At 38.9% G+C, this 18,882-nt stretch overlaps 2 protein-coding genes and 1 long non-coding RNA gene across 3 annotated transcripts in view; 2 read left to right on the top strand and 1 right to left on the bottom strand.

The window, feature by feature from the left end:
* The window catches only part of LOC118225953 (tripartite motif-containing protein 16-like), a 972,804-nt gene that overhangs the window by 405,685 nt on the left and 548,237 nt on the right, over positions 1-18,882 (bottom strand). The gene's annotated exons all lie outside the window — the stretch shown is intronic.
* LOC118225964 (tripartite motif-containing protein 16-like) overlaps positions 1-18,882 on the top strand; it is an 890,716-nt gene that overhangs the window by 776,585 nt on the left and 95,249 nt on the right. The window lies entirely within an intron of this gene.
* Positions 28-9,985, top strand: LOC118226059. The gene is made up of 2 exons (XR_004764954.1): positions 28-196; positions 9,883-9,985. It is a non-coding gene; the product is annotated as an uncharacterized LOC118226059 (long non-coding RNA).

Genomic DNA, 18,882 nt, shown 5'->3' with positions numbered 1-18,882 from the left:
AGTATATCTTACCATAGCAGACTGTATACTGCCTACAACCAGTTCAGCAATTTAGCTTAATGTTGCAGTCCATAAGTTCAGGAAAACTTATTCTTTCTGAGCATGAGCATATAATCAGTGACATATTTTATATTTTAAAGACTAAATTTTACAGCAACGCCAGCTTTTTTTTTCCTGTTTCCTGCCACTTCAAAATGTTAAAAGATCCTAAGACTAAACTAAATGTTAAGCATACAGTTTTGAATGTCCTTGCTAACAGCTGATGATTACAATGAATAAACTGCTTTTTATGATTGCAACTGGTGTTGTCTTAATTTTGTCCATACTGTGTCCAGTTATGCCCTGCATCATTTTGCAGACAGACCCATGATGTCCAGAAGAACACCTTCATGAGTGCAGAGAACCCTAAACATCATTTAGCTCGGAGCCTGTTAGAGCTGGGTAAAAGTTTTCAGAAATCTCTGAAAACACCAGGTTCAAGAGAGTGCTGCGGAAGCTTTCTTAAGTGCATGTAAGATGGAGTGTGTCTGTGAAACTTCTCTTTTTGAAAACAAGAGCAGAGAGCCCATCCTCCTTTCACTTTGTAAAGCTTTACTCAGGCAGAAGGCAGAGAGTGTAACTGAGATAAGGGACTGCAGCTCAGAAGCTGCTATGGTGGGGATCGAACCCTCATCCAAATAGGGTGTAGTGGCTGTAAATAACATTCAAAACAACATTTAGCCACTGCCATTACAAGAGTGAAATGGTTTCAATGCACATACCTGTCTTTCTTTGCTTGCATATGCTGTCCTAGATCCACTGGCTCTGGAGAATTGAAAAGTACATACAAACAAACCAAAGTATCCAGACAGTCAATTTCTCAACGTGTCCAAAAGTGCATTAATGGGGCAACTGCCGCTGTTCCATGCTCACTAGGACGCCATTCATTCAAACGAAAAAGCATACTGCGTCCTGCATCCGCTCCCTTTGGGCATCAATGTCCAAACAAAAACAATTCCAAAACTATAACTAAGGAAGTTTTTCATCATAATTCATGAGCTTCAAAATTACTCACATGATTTGGCTCCAACAGAGTCTGCCCTGCAGACTGCACCACATGTCAATAATATGGCACCTCTCTCGTTCATATTTACTCTGTAATACATATTCTACCGTCTCCACCTCCGGACATTCCTCTCCCAGACCAGTTGGGTGTTTACCTATGGTAATGCCTACCTTTTTATCTCTCCATCACCAGGTTGTTGCCATTTCTGTATATTTTCCCTCCAAATTATCCCCTTTCCCCCCATTTTACTGAGTTTAATGTTGACATCACTGTCCTCTTTTTAATGTCTGCTTAGTCAGGGCATCTACATTTTTATTTCTCTTAATCCCAATATGAGCAGGCACCCAAATAAAAAGTCTATAGCCCACCTGTACCCAGCCTGTACACTGCTACCCTGTATCGCTGTATGGATCGTTATCTATTGGGGTAGATGCGGACGTGCCTCTGGTGTGCGTAGCCTGAATAGACACAGTTGTGTATCTTGGTATGGCACTAGTATCTTCGCACGTGACCACAGGGTGCAGATATCCTGAGTTCTACGCTCATGCTAGGACCCTGAAACTGCTCGGTGTGCAGCCGGGACAGTCCTGAGGGAATGTCAGGTTAAAGTGAATGCAGTTTATGATATGCAGATGCAAACGAGCGTGCGTAGTGAGATGGCTTTACGTGCATGGGCGCATACATCACCACGTGTGATTAAATTACGGAGCTCACTGTGTGTTCATATAAACACACCACAGCTAATCAAAGATTCTGCCATCAGGCTTCTCCTTAAAGCTTCAGTTAAACATCAGTGGAATCAACTGTTTCTACTGGTTGAGTGGGCACATACACCTGGGTTGGGCTCTACTGGCTGAGTGGGCACACACACCTGGGTTGGGCTCTACTGGTTGAGTGGGCACACACACCTGGGTTGGGCTCTGCTGGTTGAGTGGGCACACACACCTGGGTTGGGCTCTGCTGGTTGAGTGGGCACACACACCTGGGTTGGGCTCTGCTGGTTGAGTGGGCACACACACCTGGGATCAGCCCAGGTCTTAAAGGTCTGCTCTCTGTCCATGGTGGGAGCTGAGACTGAGAGAGTGAGAGACAGAGAAGCATGCTGAAAAACTGGGAAGCTGGACAGCTGAAAAGTTTTCGCTATGTTTGGTTTATTTTGTAGTTATTATCTTAGTTCATTATTTGTGACTGGAATCCATGAAGGGGACAGGTGAAGACTTTATTGTATTTGTTTTTTAATGAACTCTCTCGGCAAATAAAACGTTGGTGAAAACAGGGACTTGCTGAATCAGAAATTCTCTCCCTCCCGGGGCATCTGACAATTGTCAATTTCATTTCCTTAGGGTTTACACCAACAGCGGTTACTGCTGTCACCCCCCTCAACCCACAGTGGGACAGGGGGTCACAGAGACATGCGGTTTTGAAAATACGAAAGGAGCTGCATGTGGTGCTGTTGGGGTCCTGACCTATGACATCACTGAAGACCGGAAGACGAAGGCAGTCAAGCGTCTGGCCATCATGTTCTCTGTACCTTTTGACTATGCTTCCTTTGAAAACTGGTTTGCTGTGGGTTTGTTTGACACTGCTCAAGCGTGTGATTCTTATCTGTATAATCTCATGTATAGTAATGAAGGATCTTTCAAACGGGAGAGGGCGTCCGGTTCAGAAATCAGCTTCCAAAAAGACGAAGAGTTCATCTTGTTAGGAACCATGTCTCCTGCGGCTAAAGCAGAAATTAAAGTAGAACTCTGGGATAAAGACTAATTTGATTAATTAGATTAATTCTGAAAACAATGTGAGCTACTTTACATATTTGAAAAACATATATTTTCATACCTTACCATTCCATACTATCTACAACCAGTTCAGTAAGCTGGCTACATGTTACAAATCAATTACTTTAATATGGAGATATTCTGTCTATGAGAATATTATCAATTGAATATATTTTAATATTTTAAGATCATATAAATGAATTTTTCATATAATTCTTAATGTCATTGTAAACAGCTGATGTAGCCAATGATTAAACAGCTTTTCATGATTGCAACTGTTTTTATGTCTTCAATTCCACTGACAATTCAGAGCATTTCCAAAACTGTGTTTGTGTCTGTGTGTGTGTGTGTGTGTGCGTGTGTGTGCACGTGATAGTCGGGCACTGATTGGGTGATTTGGCCTGGCCCGCAGTTGGCTTTCCAATTGATCCCAAAGGTGTTGGATGGGGTTGAGGTCAGGGCTCTGTGCAGGCTAGTCAAGTTCTTCCACACTGATCTTGACCAAACCATTTCTATATGGACCTCTCTGTGTGCCTGGGGGCATTGTCATGCTGAAACAGGTAAGGGCCTTCCCAAAACTGTTGCCACAAAGTTGGAAGCACAGAATCATCTGAATGAAAAACTGGCTTTGATTCCCATTTATCCTAACTCGAGGTTTCATTTTTAAGTTATTTCTTCTTTATTCGCGTAAAGGTGAACACAGAGTAGTAGCTCATTTAGGGGGCAAGCAGCTCATTTGGAAGCTACCTTATGCTGCTGCTTATCTTGCTTTCCCATTATTACGCGTATTGTTTCCATTATACCAAATGCCACAGTTTTGCCTACAGCCCACCAGAGGGCGCCATTGTAATGTTCTTTCTTTGTATCTGCGCCATTTTTGCCCGCATTTCCTCGTTGAGTTATGATTGTACTATTGTGTCTGGTTCCTATTTGCGCATGTGCCTTCGTTTAGTTCAGCGTTTCTGGGTTTTAATAATTGTTTGTTTGGTCTTTGTTTTCGCTTTCAAGCCATGGTCTCCAGTAAATTACTCCTGCATATGTTCTTGTGATTTGTGCCTGTTCGTTGTTTTATTCTTTCAAAGTGAAAGTAAAACTACTGCTTCGCTTTACTTACCTAGACTCAGTCTCTGTACATCTGGGTTCTACTTTTGGGAAAAAAAACTGACACCTAGGGTGTTGGTGTCTTTTTATTTTGCGGGTTACCCTGCAAATGCACTCATTTTTTCAATCAGAGGATCCATCTTCAGGGAATAGCGACTTTTAGCGAGAATTATTGTGCATATAGGAATTTCATTTCTGCCGACATGATTCAGGGGAATAAGTATAACCTACATATTCTGCACTGCTTTCCCTTTCGATGGAACAGCAACGGAGGATTTCCCACCCATTTATTTATTATTATTTATTGTACCTTTTTGCCTACTTATTATGAAGTTTATATTACTATTACTTATTTGCATAAATATTATTAGAGATTCATGTTCCCTATTTACCAGCTGAGGGATTCAGTCCTTCTTTTGCTAACACCCAGTGTTCAGTGTTTAGACAATGTCATTGTGCACCAGTCCACATCACTGCAGAAAATCAGAAATGATAGACTTATGAGAGGAGTTTGGACTCCGAGAATCACTTGGAGGACCCAAACCTTCCTTTAACCCCCGCTTTCACACTTCCACGAATGTGACCATATTCTAAACTTTTACACAGTTATTATAATCATGTTATCAAATATAAAACAATAATACAGTACTGTTTGTGCCTACCAGACAAATAGAACAAGACAAAAACAACTTTGTCGGGTGTTGCCCCACCTTGTAATAGTGTCTGTGATAGCAATCAGCGGGTTGCTATCTTGCATAGTGAAACTGAAACTCTTAGACTGTTGCCCCACTCGGCAAAGGTATCAAGGTGATAGCAAGGTAACGTTTTACTGTGTACATAACCTTGTAATTTTATTATACAAAATTTTATTATGTCATTTTACTGACAGAGAGGGAGAGGGGGTGGGAGAGAGAAGGCTCTCTGCATCTTGCCAGTGTTATTTTAACAACAGTACAATAGTAAGTTCTTTCTCTGATATGTAATATTATCATTTTTTTTCTTGTTTTTAGACATGCTCAAACCCTCTGATGCTGTCCTCTGTGAAGTCCAATGTAATTCTGGAGTCTGTCCAATAGAATCTTGTAGGGAAAAATACATTTCCTGCTTCAGTGTTTTTGGATGGTCACCTAACACAATCAACCTAATTCAGTTATCAAGGGGGGGGTTAGGATCAAAGCCTTGTGATGACGGTACCACCAGGGTGAGGCCAGAGTAATCAATGGGTGTGAGACAGGAAGTCTCGGTGACAATGACTATTTGGTTTCCTTCTACACCACATACATATGTAACAGTGTCCATTTGTTTGCCTGTCACCCAATCAGGGACAGGAACCTGCATTTTATTTCAGTATTCTATTTCAGGTGTGGGGCATAAAAGCTTGTACCCACACATCACTAGGGCGTGATTGAACTGCCTTGCTTTCACCCGGTATGCTGCATGCTGCATTAAAGACTATTTTTGCTTTGTTAATAAATTGTTATTGACCTGAACTCAGAGTTGTACTTTACAAAGGACCAAATTCCTACAATCTCATGATCAGCAGTGTTGACAGCTGCACTTCGGCCACGAAGCACTAGCGTGGATACACACTTTCATTCTGATAGCAGTAGTAAATCATTTACAACCTTGATAAGAGAAGTTTCACTATCAGTTCTATGTGTTGATCTAAATACTGACTGGAAAGTTTCAAGGGTATGAGTTCAATTAAAATAGGCACTGAGACATTCACTGATATTTTAGAGAGAAAAGAGGTTAGAGATAGGTCAAAAGTTTGTTAGATAGAGATGAGGTTTCTTAAGTTTTGACAAAATTACTGCCATCTTTAGGGACTCTGACACATATCCAGTTGACAGGGATGTGTTAATGAGTTCTGGTCTCGCACAAGGAGAAGGTTTTTAACCATTTTGGTTGGGGTTGGTTGAGGCAGGTGTGTAGTTGGTTCTGAGGTTATAACCCCTTTGATCAGCTCAGTCTGCTTCAGCAGGAATAAAACAGTGTAATGTTTGGTGCTTTAATGTAGTATCTCAATGCTGGCCTTCTCACAGGCTTTTAGAGACGTGATGCCAGGAGAGGAAGACATCAGGGAGATCCGGTCTCTAATCGTTTCTCATTTCTCATTTAAAAAGTTCATGAAGTTATTACTGCAGTAATTTTGTGGGTGATTTTGAGATTCTAGATATTGGGGTTAGGTTTAGGGTTAGAATCAGTTTTCTTTTGTTTACAGTATTAAAAATAAATCTTGAGTTATGTTTATTCTGCTCAATCGGATTAAGGAAGTATTGTGATCTGGCTGAAGTGAGGACCAGCTTGTGCCTGCTGAGGGAGGTGAAGCTCCTTCTTTCCAGGCAAAGCTTTCATGTAGCAAAGAAAATAAAATCAGAAATTAATCTAAAAAATATGAATTCATATTTATAACACATCGCATGTGCCTACAGACAAGTAAGTACCATACATTAAAACCTATTTTATTTGTATATAATTTTTTTTTTTTTTTTACAGAAACACTGTCACAAAGATGCTTTATGGAAAATCAACTCCAGTTGAGTCCACCATAAATCTTGAATACTACTGCTGGCTACAGAAGTACATTATAGTTCCGACTTTAAACAATATGACACAACACTTGCACATCTTCATGAAATGAAGTTGGTCTGATAACATTTCCCTGTACATCACAAAAATCCTTGTTAGCATCGTACACTCACATCTAAATGAGCTGTTTTTGAGCCATTTAAAGCATCTTTATGAGCCCTTACTGTACACACTGCACTGCTCAAAAGAATAGTTTTGCTTGAAAGGTTTAGTTTCGTTTTGAGTATACTAGTGCCTCTACCTGAGTAGAGCCCAACCCAGGTACGTGTGCCAGCTCTCAGAACAGGTGTTTTTCTCAGCCGCCACAAAAGTATATAAAGTTTTATAAATTGCCTAAATTGTCATTGCAGAGGACACAGTATACAGGAAGATGAGTGCATATATCTGTAAGGAGACTTGTGTATGGACTGCCGCGATATCTTCAGTCATTTGTATTGTGATTGTTTCTTCTTTTTTTTAAATCTTATGTTAATTTTTCTCTTTCATTTTATTAGGGATTACACCACCAGCAAATAAAGGTATGTATTTTTTCTTGTTTTTTTCATCGCACAGGTTCCTATTGGAAACTACCATCTTTAACACAAAACCAACAGGTTATCATTTTTGCCATTTAAACCAAAAAGTATATAGTTTCAAATGGTATGTCAAACATTTGAACATCAGGAAAATTATAATGTTGGGCTGATGTTGGTCATCTCTGCTATCTTGAAAAGTTAAAACAAACTTTTCCTGAAATGCTAAATTTTTTTCCTCTGTTCAGAGAACACCTAACAAATTTTATATTTTATTATATATTTCATATTTAGCTGATGAGAGTTTCGTGGTTCTCTCTCACTCACAGAAGCAGAAAACACAGTAGAAAAGTATTTATTAATGAGCAAGCTTGCTTGTTCCTATTTTGCTTTCGTTAATGCTAATTTAATCTGCTCAAATTCTGTACTACAGGTAGCTAGAGTAACTTCATGCAATGGTAAAAAAACTGGCTTTGTTTATCCTAACTCAAGGTTACATTTTTAAGTTATTTATTAATTAAACACTATTCCTAATCACTAATTGGGGCAACAACTTACATGAAAGTGTAACTGCATAAAGATAGAATATTGTAGTATGGAGTTATTGAGTTAAGACTCAGTTTAATGTGAGAGACCAGCTTATCATGCTCTCTGTTTAGAACACCAAGGAGTGCCAGAAGTTCATTACTTAAACAGAGTACCGACAGGATCACATTCAGGGGAACTGAACAGACTGTAAATTAAGAAACTTTGGAAAATAAAGCAGTTTTTTTTTCCAGAATGAAAACGCTAGAGTAGTTTTTCATAGTAATTGTACATTAACTGTAGGCTAAACAAGTCCTTCACAACATGCCAATGTGTTAATGTTTTCTTAAATGTCATAAAATGTATCAGAAAATAGTATGTTTTGGCTATTAAAACAGTGAGAAAATAAGTATTTAGAGGATACACAGTTCCATTTCTCCGAACAGATTGCCCATCCTTCCAGATTCAAACACAGGATGTAATCTTAAAATATAAATTATAATCATGTATAAATACATTATATTCAGTAAAAAATGTACATTTTACAAGAGGTGTGAGGCAAGCTAATGGGCCTGTAGTTCCTGGGGTCAGTAGAACACCCTTTCCCACACAGGTGTCATGATGCATTGATTCTAATAGTCAGGTATTTCTCTTGTTGTTACACTCAGCGGACGTGGGCTGCCTCAGAATTCTCAGCTCTCTGGATCTTAGCCATGGTGGGAATAGTTTCAGCTGCTGCACGAGTGGCAGACACAGTTGGAGCTGTTGCACGAGTGGTAGACACAGTTGGAGCTGCTGCACGAGTGGCAGACACAGTTGGAGCTGTTGCATGAGTGGCAGACACAGTTGGAGCTGTTGCATGAGTGGCAGACACAGTTGGAGCTGCTGCACGAGTGGTAGACACAGTTGGAGCTGCTGCACGAGTGGCAGACACAGTTGGAGCTGTTGCACGAGTGGTAGACACAGTTGGAGCTGCTGCACGAGTGGCAGACACAGTTGGAGCTGCTGCACGAGTGGTAGACACAGTTGGAGCTGTTGCATGAGTGGTAGACACAGTTGGAGCTGTTGCACGAGTGGTAGACACAGTTGGAGCTGTTGCATGAGTGGTAGACACAGTTGGAGCTGTTGCACGAGTGATAGACACAGTTGGAGCTGCTGCACGAGTGGTAGACACAGTTGGAGCTGCTGCACGAGTGGTAGACACAGTTGGAGCTGTTGCACGAGTGATAGACACAGTTGGAGCTGTTGCAGGAGTGGCAGGGACTGCCATTTCTGGTGTTGGTCTGGTGAATACAATCGTTCATCCGTCTGTCGGCGGATGCCTGCGAAGTGTTGTTCTTAATCTCGACAACAGCTCATCTTACATGCTGATAAATCCACAGTGAGTTAATATTTGAACATGTACCCACAGATATGATCTGTCCTCAAAACTCGTATTTAGGAAAAGTGTCTAGTTCATTTTCTGTTTGGGCATTTTTGACTAGCATATTGTAGGGCTGCAGTCTAATTGGCGTATTTTTCCCTAGTCCTACACTATTGTGGCAGGAATAATAAATGCTTGTGGACAAGTTATTTTTGGAAAAAATGAATGTTTACCCAACTAAAGCAACTCTCTCTTTCTTCAGCCACTTGCCAAATAAGGGTGCATTTTATGAGGATGTCAGACATCTAACACAGAAAGATATTTCAGCATGTGGTGCTGTTGTGGTACTGACCTATGACATCACTGAAGACCAGAAAAAGGATGTAGTCAACCGTCTGGCCATCATGTTCTCAGTACCTTTTGACTACTATATATCGCTTTGGATAAAAGCGCTATATAAATGCAGTCCATTTACCATTTACCATTTACTACAATCAGTATGAGAACTGGTTTGCTCTGGGTTTGTTCAAAACTACTCAAGCCTGTGATGACGCTCTATACAATATCATGTATTATTAGGAAGATAGATTTTTCAGAAGAGAAAGGGCAACTGGTTCGGAAATCTGCTACCCAGGTGAAAAGTTCACCTTAGGGGGAACCATGTCTCCTATTAGAAATGCAGAAATGAAAGTAGAACTCTGGGATAAAGACTAACGTGATCAATAATGTGAGCGACTATCTATAGCTCAAAATGTATTTTTACAATATATCTTACCATAGCAGACTGTATACTTCCTACAACCAGTTCAGCAATTTAGCTTAATGTTGCAGTCCATAAGATCATGGAAACATATTCTTTCTGAGCACAAGCATGTAATCAATTACATATTTTATATTTTAAAGACTAAATAAACTAAATTTTACAGCAACACCAGCTTTTTTTTTTCCTGTTTCCTGCCACTTCAAAAGGTTAAAAGATCCTAAGACTAAACTAAATGTTAAGCATACAGTTTTGAATGTCCTTGCTAACAGCTGATGATTACAATGAATAAACTGCTTTTTATGATTGCAACTGGTGTTGTGTCTTAATTTTGTCCATATTGTGTCCAGTTATGCCCTGCATCATTTTGCAGACAGACGCATGATGTCCAGAAGAACACCTTTATGAGTGCAGAGAACCCTAAACATCATTAAGCTCGGAGCCTGTTAGAGCTGGGTAAAAGTTTTCAGAAATCTCTGAAAACACCAGGTTCAAGTGAGGGCTGTGGAAGCTTTCTTAGGTGCGATTGAGTGTGTCTCTGTGCAACTTCCCTTTTTGAAAACAAGAGCAGAGAGCCCATCCTCCTTTCACAAACGTGTTTAGTCTGGGTTTGTTTGACATTAATAAAGAAATTGATGAAAATTTATATGAGTATTACAAGAAAGGATCGGAATTCAAAAGAGGAAAGGGATCGGGATCAGAAATCAGATACGAAGGCAAAAGGTACACTTTGACAGGAACCATGTTTTCTGGTGGAAAAGCAGAAATCAAAGTAGAACTCAGGAATAAAGAGATAAAATGAGATCAATTTGATAAATTCTGAAAACAAACATTGGGGCTCATTCACAAAACTTTTCTTAAATTATTCTTACTTCTGTTCTTTAAAATGGTCCTAAAAAAACAATATGAGATTCATGACACGTGCAGACCTTTGTTTTTGTGCATATCCCATGTGTATGAGATGATGAATGCTGACTGTTTGTAAATTTTATGCACAATCCTTTTCACACAATGTGATTAGCAAAAGGAAACAGCCAGGAACAAATACAGATAAGAAAAAAAAAGATGAATGCCGAAATCCTGGAAACGTTCTTACGCACAGTTTATGTTCAAATGCAATCGTACACATTTTTCATGAATGAGGCCCAATGTGAGCTGCTATGTGTAGCTGGTAGAATGTCTTACCATAGCAGACTGCATACTGCTTACAAACAGGTCAGTAAACTGGGTAAATGTTTCAGGCTAATTACTTCACATGAACATATTCTATCTGAGCACGAGCAAATAATCAATTCAATATATTTTTAAGATCATATAAATAAGTACATGTTAAACATATAATTGTTAATGTCATTGTTAACATCTAATGTAGCCAATAAATAAAACGCTTTTTATGATTGAAACTGTTTTTGTGTCCTCATTTCCACTTGTGAATTGACAGCATTTCCAAGGCTGTGTGTGTGTGACAGTGAATGTGTGGAATTCTGCACAGACTGCTTAATTATGCCTTGCATGTGTCTGCATACATAATGTCCACAAGAGAACCTTCATGCGCACAGAGAACCCTGAACATCATTCAGCTCAGCCTGCTAGAGCTGGTTATGTGGAGGTGTTGCACATTTGAGGACTGAGCGCAAACCCCCAAAGTGGAAAGTGTTGTACACTTCTAGAATAACATTTAAGCAGTCAGTTTTAGGCACAATGTGTATAAGTTTAATATGAGTATGCTTGAGAAGGAAGAGGATGGATTTGGTGTTCCGTTAGATGAACTGAAGATGGATGTATGTGACGAATGGCATGTGCCTAAGTCGTGTTGCTGATAAGCGGAACATCTGTGGTTTATCTATCTGTAATTCTGGAGTCTGTCCAATAGAATCTCATGACCAGCAGTGTGCACAGCTGCACTTAAGCTACGAAGCACTAGTGTGGATACACACTTTAATTCTGACAGCAGTAGTAAATCATTTACAACCTTGATAAGAGAAGTTTCACTTTCAGTTCTATGTGTTGATTTAAATCCTGTCCATACTGGCACTCCTAGGTGTCCAAGACTCAGTTTAATGTGAGAGACCAGCTTATCATGCTCTCTGTTTAGGACACGTAGGAGTGCCAGAAGTTCATTACTTAGACAGAGTACCGACAGGATCACATTCAGGGGAACTGAACAAACTGTAAATTAAGAAACTTTAAAAATAAAGCAGTTTTTTTTCAGAATGAAAACGCTAGAGTAGTTTTGCATAGTAATTGTACATTAACTGTAGGCTAAACAAGTCCTTCACAACATGCCAATGTGTTAATGTTTTCTTAAATGTCATAAAATGTATCAGAAAATAGTATGTTTTGGCTATTAAAACAGTGAGAAAATAAGTATCTAGAGGATACACAGTTCCATTTCTCTGAACAGATTGTCCATCCTTCCAGATTCAAACACAGGGTGTAATCTTAAAATATAAATTATAATCATGTATAAATACATTATATTCAGTAAAAAAATGTACATTTTACAGGAGGTGTGAGGCAAGCTAATGGCCCTGTAGTTCCTGGGGTAAGTAAAACACCCTTTCCCACACAGGTGTCATGATGCATTGATTCTAATAGTCAGGTATTAATTTCCTGACTGGAAAGTTTCAAGGGTATGGGTTCAATTAAAATAGGCACTGAGACATTCACTGGTATTTTAGAGAGAAAAGAGGTTAGAGATAGGTCAAAAGTTTGTTAGATAGAGGTGAGGTTTCTTAAGTTTTGACAAAATTACTGCCATCTTTAGGGACTCTGACTCATATCCTGTTGACAGGGATGTGTTAATGAGTTCTGGTCTAGCACAAGGAGAAGGTTTTTATCCATTTTGGTTGGGATTGGTTGAGGCAGGCATGTAGTTGGTTTTGAGGTTATAACCCCTTTGATCAGCTCAGTCTGCTTCAGCAGGAATAAAACAGTGTAGTGCTCAGTGCTTTAATGTAGTATCTCAATGCTGGCCTTCTCACAGGCTTTTAGAGACGTGATGCCAGGAGAGGGAGACATCAGGGAGATCCCGTCTCTAATCGTTTCTCATTTCTCATTTAAAAAGTCTATTAATAGACCCCAACCCAGGTATGTGTGCCAGCTTTATGAATAGACCCCAACCCAGGTATGTGTGCCAGCTCTATGAGTAGAGCCCAAACCAGGTATGTGTGCCAGGTCTATTAATAGACCCCAACCCAGGTATGTGTGCCAGCTCTATGAGTAGAGCCCAACCCAGGTACGTGTGCCAGGTCTATTAATAGACCCCAACCCAGGTACGTGTGCTAGCTCTCAGAACAGGTGTTTTTCTCGGCCGCCACAAAAGTATATAAAGTTTTATAAACTGCCTAAATTGTCATTGCAGAGGACACAGTATACAGGAAGATGAGTGCATATATCTGTAAGGAGACTTGTGTATGGATTGCCGAGATATCTTCAGTCATTTGTATTGTGATTGTTTCTTCTTTTTTAAAAATCTTATGTTAATTTTTCTCTTTAATTTTATTAGGGATTACACCACCAGCGAATAAACGTATGTATTTTTTCTTGTTTTTTTCATCGCACAGGTTCCTATTGGAAACTACCATCTTTAACACAAAACCAACAGGTTATCATTTTTGTCATTTAAGAAACCAAAAAGTATATAGTTTCAAATGGTATGTCAAACATTTGAACATCAGGAAAATTATAATGTTGGGCTGATGTTGGTCATCTCTGCTTTCTTGAAAAGTTAAAACCAACTTTTCCTGAAATGCAAAATCTTTTTCCTCTGTTCAGAGAACACCTAACAAATGTCATATTTTATTATATATTTCATATTTAGCTGATGAGAGTTTTGTGGTTCTCTCTCATTCACAGAAGCAGAAAACACAGTAGAAAAGTATTTATTAATGAGCAAGCTTGCTTGTTCCTATTTTGCTTTTGTTAATGCTAATTTAATCTGCTCAAATTCTGTACTACAGCTAGCTAGAGTAACTTCATGCAATGGTAAAAAAACTGGCTTTGTTTATCCTAACTCAAGGTTACATTTTTAAGTTATTTATTAATTAAACACTATTCCTAATTACTAATTGTGGCAACAACTTACATAAAAGTGTAACTGCATGAAGATAAAATATTGTAGTATGGAGTTATTGAGTTAAGACTCAGTTTAATGTGAGAGACCAGCTTATCATGCTCTCGGTTTAGGACATCTAGGAGTGCCAGAAGTTCATTACTTAGACAGAGTACCGACAGGATCACATTCAGGGGAACTGAACAAACTGTAAATTCAGAAACTTTGAAAATAAAGCAGTTTTTTTCCAGAATGAAAACGCTAGAGTAGTTTTGCATAGTAATTGTACATTAACTGTAGGCTAAACAAGTGCTTTACAACATGCCAATGTGTTAATGTTTTCTTAAATGTCATAAAATGTATCAGAAAATAGTATGTTTTGGCTATTAAAACAGTGAGAAAATAAGTATCTAGAGGATACACAGTTCCATTTCTCTGAACAGACTGTCCATCCTTCCAGATTCAAACACAGGGTGTAATCTTAAAATATAAATTATAATCATGTATAAATACATTATATTCAGTAAAAAAATGTACATTTTACAGGAGGTGTGAGGCAAGCTAATGGGCCTGTAGTTCCTGGGGTCAGTAGAACACCCTTTCCCACACAGGTGTCGTGATGCATTGATTCTAATAGTCCGGTATTTCTCTTGTTGTTACACTCAGCGGACGTGGGCTGCCTCAGAATTCTCAGCTCTCTGGATCTTAGCCATGGTGGGAATAGTTTCAGCTGCTGCACGAGTGGCAGACACAGTTGGAGCTGCTGCACGAGTGGTAGACACAGTTGGAGCTGCTGCACGAGTGGCAGACACAGTTGGAGCTTTTGCAGGAGTGATAGACACAGTTGGAGCTGCTGCACGAGTGCTAGACACAGTTGGAGCTGTTGCACGAGTGGTAGACACAGTTGGAGCTGTTGCATGAGTGGTAGACACAGTTGGAGCTGTTGCAGGAGTGGTAGACACAGTTGGAGCTGTTGCAGGAGTGGTAGACACAGTTGGAGCTGCTGCACGAGTGGTAGACACAGTTGGAGCTGTTGCAGGAGTGGTAGACACAGTTGGAGCTGTTGCAGGAGTGGCAGGGACTGCCATTTCTGGTGTTGATCTGGTGAATACAATCGTTCATCAGTCTGTCGGCGGATGCCTGAGACGTGTTGTTGTTAATCTCGACAACAGCTCATCTTACCTGCTGATAAATCCACAGTGAGTTAATATTTGAACATGTACCCACAGATATGATCTGTCCTCAAAACTCGTATTTAGGAAAAGTGTCTAGTTCATTTTCTGTTTGGGCATTTTTGACTAGCATATTGTAGGGCTGCAGTCTAATTGGCATATTTTTCCCTAGTCCTACACTATTGTGGCAGGAATAATAAATGCTTGTGGACAAGTTATTTTTGGAAAAAATGAATGTTTACCCAACTAAAGCAACTCTCTCTTTCTTCAGCCACTTGCCAAATAAGGGTGCATTTTATGAGGATGTCAGACATCTAACACAGAAAGATATTTCAGCATGTGGTGCTGTTGTGGTACTGACCTATGACATCACTGAAGACCAGAAAAAGGATGTAGTCAACCGTCTGGCCATCATGTTCTCAGTACCTTTTGACTACTATATATCACTTTGGATAAAAGCGCTATATAAATGCAGTCCATTTACCATTTACCATTTACTACAATCAGTATGAGAACTGGTTTGCTCTGGGTTTGTTCAAAACTACTCAAGCCTGTGATGACGCTCTATACAATATCATGTATTATTAGGAAGAGAAATTTTTCAGAAGAGAAAGGGCAACTGGTTCGGAAATCTGCTACCCAGGTGAAAAGTTCACCTTAGGGGGAACCGTGTCTCCTATTAGAAATGCAGAAATGAAAGTAGAACTCTGGGATAAAGACTAACGTGATCAATAATGTGAGCGACTATCTATAGCTCAAAATGTATTTTTACAGTATATCTTACCATAGCAGACTGTATACTTCCTACAACCAGTTCAGCAATTTAGCTTAATGTTGCAGTCCATAAGATCATGGAAACATATTTTTTCTGAGCACAAGCATGTAATCAATTACATATTTTATATTTTAAAGACTAAATAAACTACATTTAACAGCAACACCAGCTTTTTTTTCCTGTTTCCTGCCACTTCAAAAGGTTAAAAGATCCTAAGACTAAACTAAATGTTAAGCATACAGTTTTGAATGTCCTTGCTAACAGCTGATGATTACAATGAATAAACTGCTTTTTATGATTGCAACTGGTGTTGTGTCTTAATTTTGTCCATACTGTGTCCAGTTATGCCCTGCATCATTTTGCAGACAGACGCATGATGTCCAGAAGAACACCTTCATGAGTGCCGAGAACCCTAAACATCATTAAGCTCGGAGCCTGTTAGAGCTGGGTAAAAGTTTTCAGAAATCTCTGAAAACACCAGGTTCAAATGAGGGCTGTGGAAGCTTTCTTAGGTGTGATTGAGTGTGTCTCTGTGCAACTTCCCTTTTTGAAAACAAGAGCAGAGAGCCCATCCTCCTTTCACATTCCTGGTGTTTTTCTAGGCCGCCACAAAAGTATATAAAGTTTCATCAACTGCCTAAATTGTCATTACAGAGGGCACAGTGCACAGGTAGGTGAGTGCATATATCTGTAAGGAGACTTGTGTATTCTGACTTGTCTCTTATTATTGTTTAACCTTTATGTTATTTTTTCCTATTTTATTTTATTTTATTAGGGTTTACACCTACAGCGAACACTGGTATGTATTTGTTCCTGTTTTTTTTTTATCCCACAGGTTCCTACTGGAAACTGCCATCTTTAACACAAAAGAAACAGTATATATATTTTGTCATTTAAGAAACCAAAAAGTATTTAGCTTTCAAATGGTTGGTGAAACATCAGGAACATTCGGAAAATGCTAATGTTGGGCTGATGCTGGTCATCTCCCTTTCTTAAAGCAAAGAGGGATGTTGGGCTTTTGCTTCCAGTTTAGTTTTGCTGCCTGTATGTCAGAAGTATTCATTTCTTAGCAAAATAAACTTTAGAAAATTATTTGTTAGTGAGCAAGCCAGCTTGCTACTATTGTCCTGCAGTTAACGATATTTTTTTCCGCTCTAATTCTGGGTGCTATGGAGACACCTTCCTGTGCTACAGAGCGCTAGTTCAACTTCACGTGGTGGTCAAAGGTGAGTTACATACACAGTGGTGAAGCATGCTTTTCTGGGTATGTGTCAAAATTATGGGACAATTTACCACAAGAAATAAGACAAGCTCCATCCATTGTAAATTTAAATCTCAGCTGAAAATTAACCTTTAAGATGGCTTTTATGTAATTATTGCTGATTTTATTATCTTTTATTTTTATTATTTTATCCATGTATTTGCTGCCTCTGTGTATTTTATTATTTTTATTGTATCATCTATTTTATTCCACTGTGAAGCACTTTGAGTTGCTTCATTCTGTACGAATGAAGCAACATTCTCATTCTCTCTAGGGGTTTCGTCATACTTGTTCCTGGTTATGGTTATACACTTTGTTGTACGTCGCTCTGGATAAGAGCGTCTGCCAAATGCCTGTAATGTAATGTAATGTAATGAAAGGAGCTCTACAAATAAAATATATTATTATTATTATTATTATTATTATCAGAATTGGGGACTGCTGCATTATTAATCATCTTCAGTTCTGTTTCATATTCAAGAGAACTGAACAGACTGCAAATTAAAAAACCCTAAAAAATAAATTAGTTTTTTCAGAATTAAAACTCCTAAGTAGTTTTTTTACATTAACTGAAGGCTAAACAAGTGCTTTACAACATGCGAGTTTGGGATTGTTTGCTTAAATGTTTATAAAATGTTTCAGAAAATACTGTGTGTTTTGCCTATTAAAACAGTGAGAAAGTGAGTAAAAAGAGGATACAAATTTTTTTAGAGGAGGTTGTCCATTCTTCCAGATTCAACAGCAAGGTATAATATTAAATAATAAATACATAACAAACATTTTGTAAAAACATGTTACAAGGCATGTGAGGCAAGCTAATGGGTCTGTAGTATCTGGGCTCAGTAGAACACCCTTTCCCACACAGGTGTCATGATGCATTGATTCTAATAGTCAGGTATTTCTCTTGTTGTTACAGACATTGTCAGCGGTCGTGCACTGTCTCAGAATCCTCTGCTCTCTGGACCTCAGCCATGGCGGAACTGAAAACAGCAGCTGAGAAGACTGTCACCTCCGCATGTAGAAGTGTTTCCATTCATCTGTCTAACTTCTCAGCTAACATCTTGATAAAACCAAAGTGAGTTCATTAGATTTGAAACTGGAATCAAAACTATGATTTGCCATTAAAAATAACATTTAGGGAAAAGTGTGTTTAGTTAATTTGATGTTTGGTCATTTTTGACTTGGCAATCCAACTGGTGTATTTTTCAATTGATGTATTGTATAAGTCCTAAAGCAGGGGTGCCCAATACATCGATCGACCAGTCGATTGCAGAGGCCATGCTGGTAGATCGCCATGACATTTAAAAAAATGTGTCTAATTCTTCATATTTCCATACCATTTCCCTATAGATTCTGCCTGACAGACAGGTATGCTTTATTGACGTGAAATTTGGCCAATCTGCTGCTGTTGAGAACTTTGTTACATTATCGTGTCCATTCATTCATGGTATGGTCATGTATATGTCAATATTACATGATAGCAACACAATTAGTTCCATTTTATGTGGGGCAGAGCAGTTGTGGTGACACGATAAATTGGGTCCATTTTAGGCAGGGAATTTCACTTGAAATATCTGACAGATAATTGTGTAAATCTAAAAGCTGGGATTTTGTCCAGATATGATATTGGTCTAATGATTTTACTTTTATGCCAATACAGGTTTCTATACATAATTCTATACATATAATTTGGCTTATATTTTTACGTGATAGTAACAAACTTTGCCAATGCAATTGGTGCAGGGCAACCATGATGGTGAAACGACCTGGTCCATTTTAGGTTTTGCTTTCAATATCCGATGGACAATGCTTTTAAAAATCTTTTTAAAAAAAATATTTTTTTATGGGCTTTTCAGCTTTATTGGATAGGCCAGTGTAGAGAGACAGGAAGAACGGGGAAGAGTGGGAGAGACATGCAAAACTGTCAAGTGGTCAGATTCGAACTGC

The sequence above is a fragment of the Anguilla anguilla genome, chromosome 4 (genome assembly GCF_013347855.1).
Source record: "Anguilla anguilla isolate fAngAng1 chromosome 4, fAngAng1.pri, whole genome shotgun sequence".
NCBI classification, from domain to species: domain Eukaryota; kingdom Metazoa; phylum Chordata; class Actinopteri; order Anguilliformes; family Anguillidae; genus Anguilla; species Anguilla anguilla.
The sequence above is the reverse complement of the archived record's forward strand: the minus strand, read 5'-3'. Positions and strand labels throughout refer to the sequence as shown.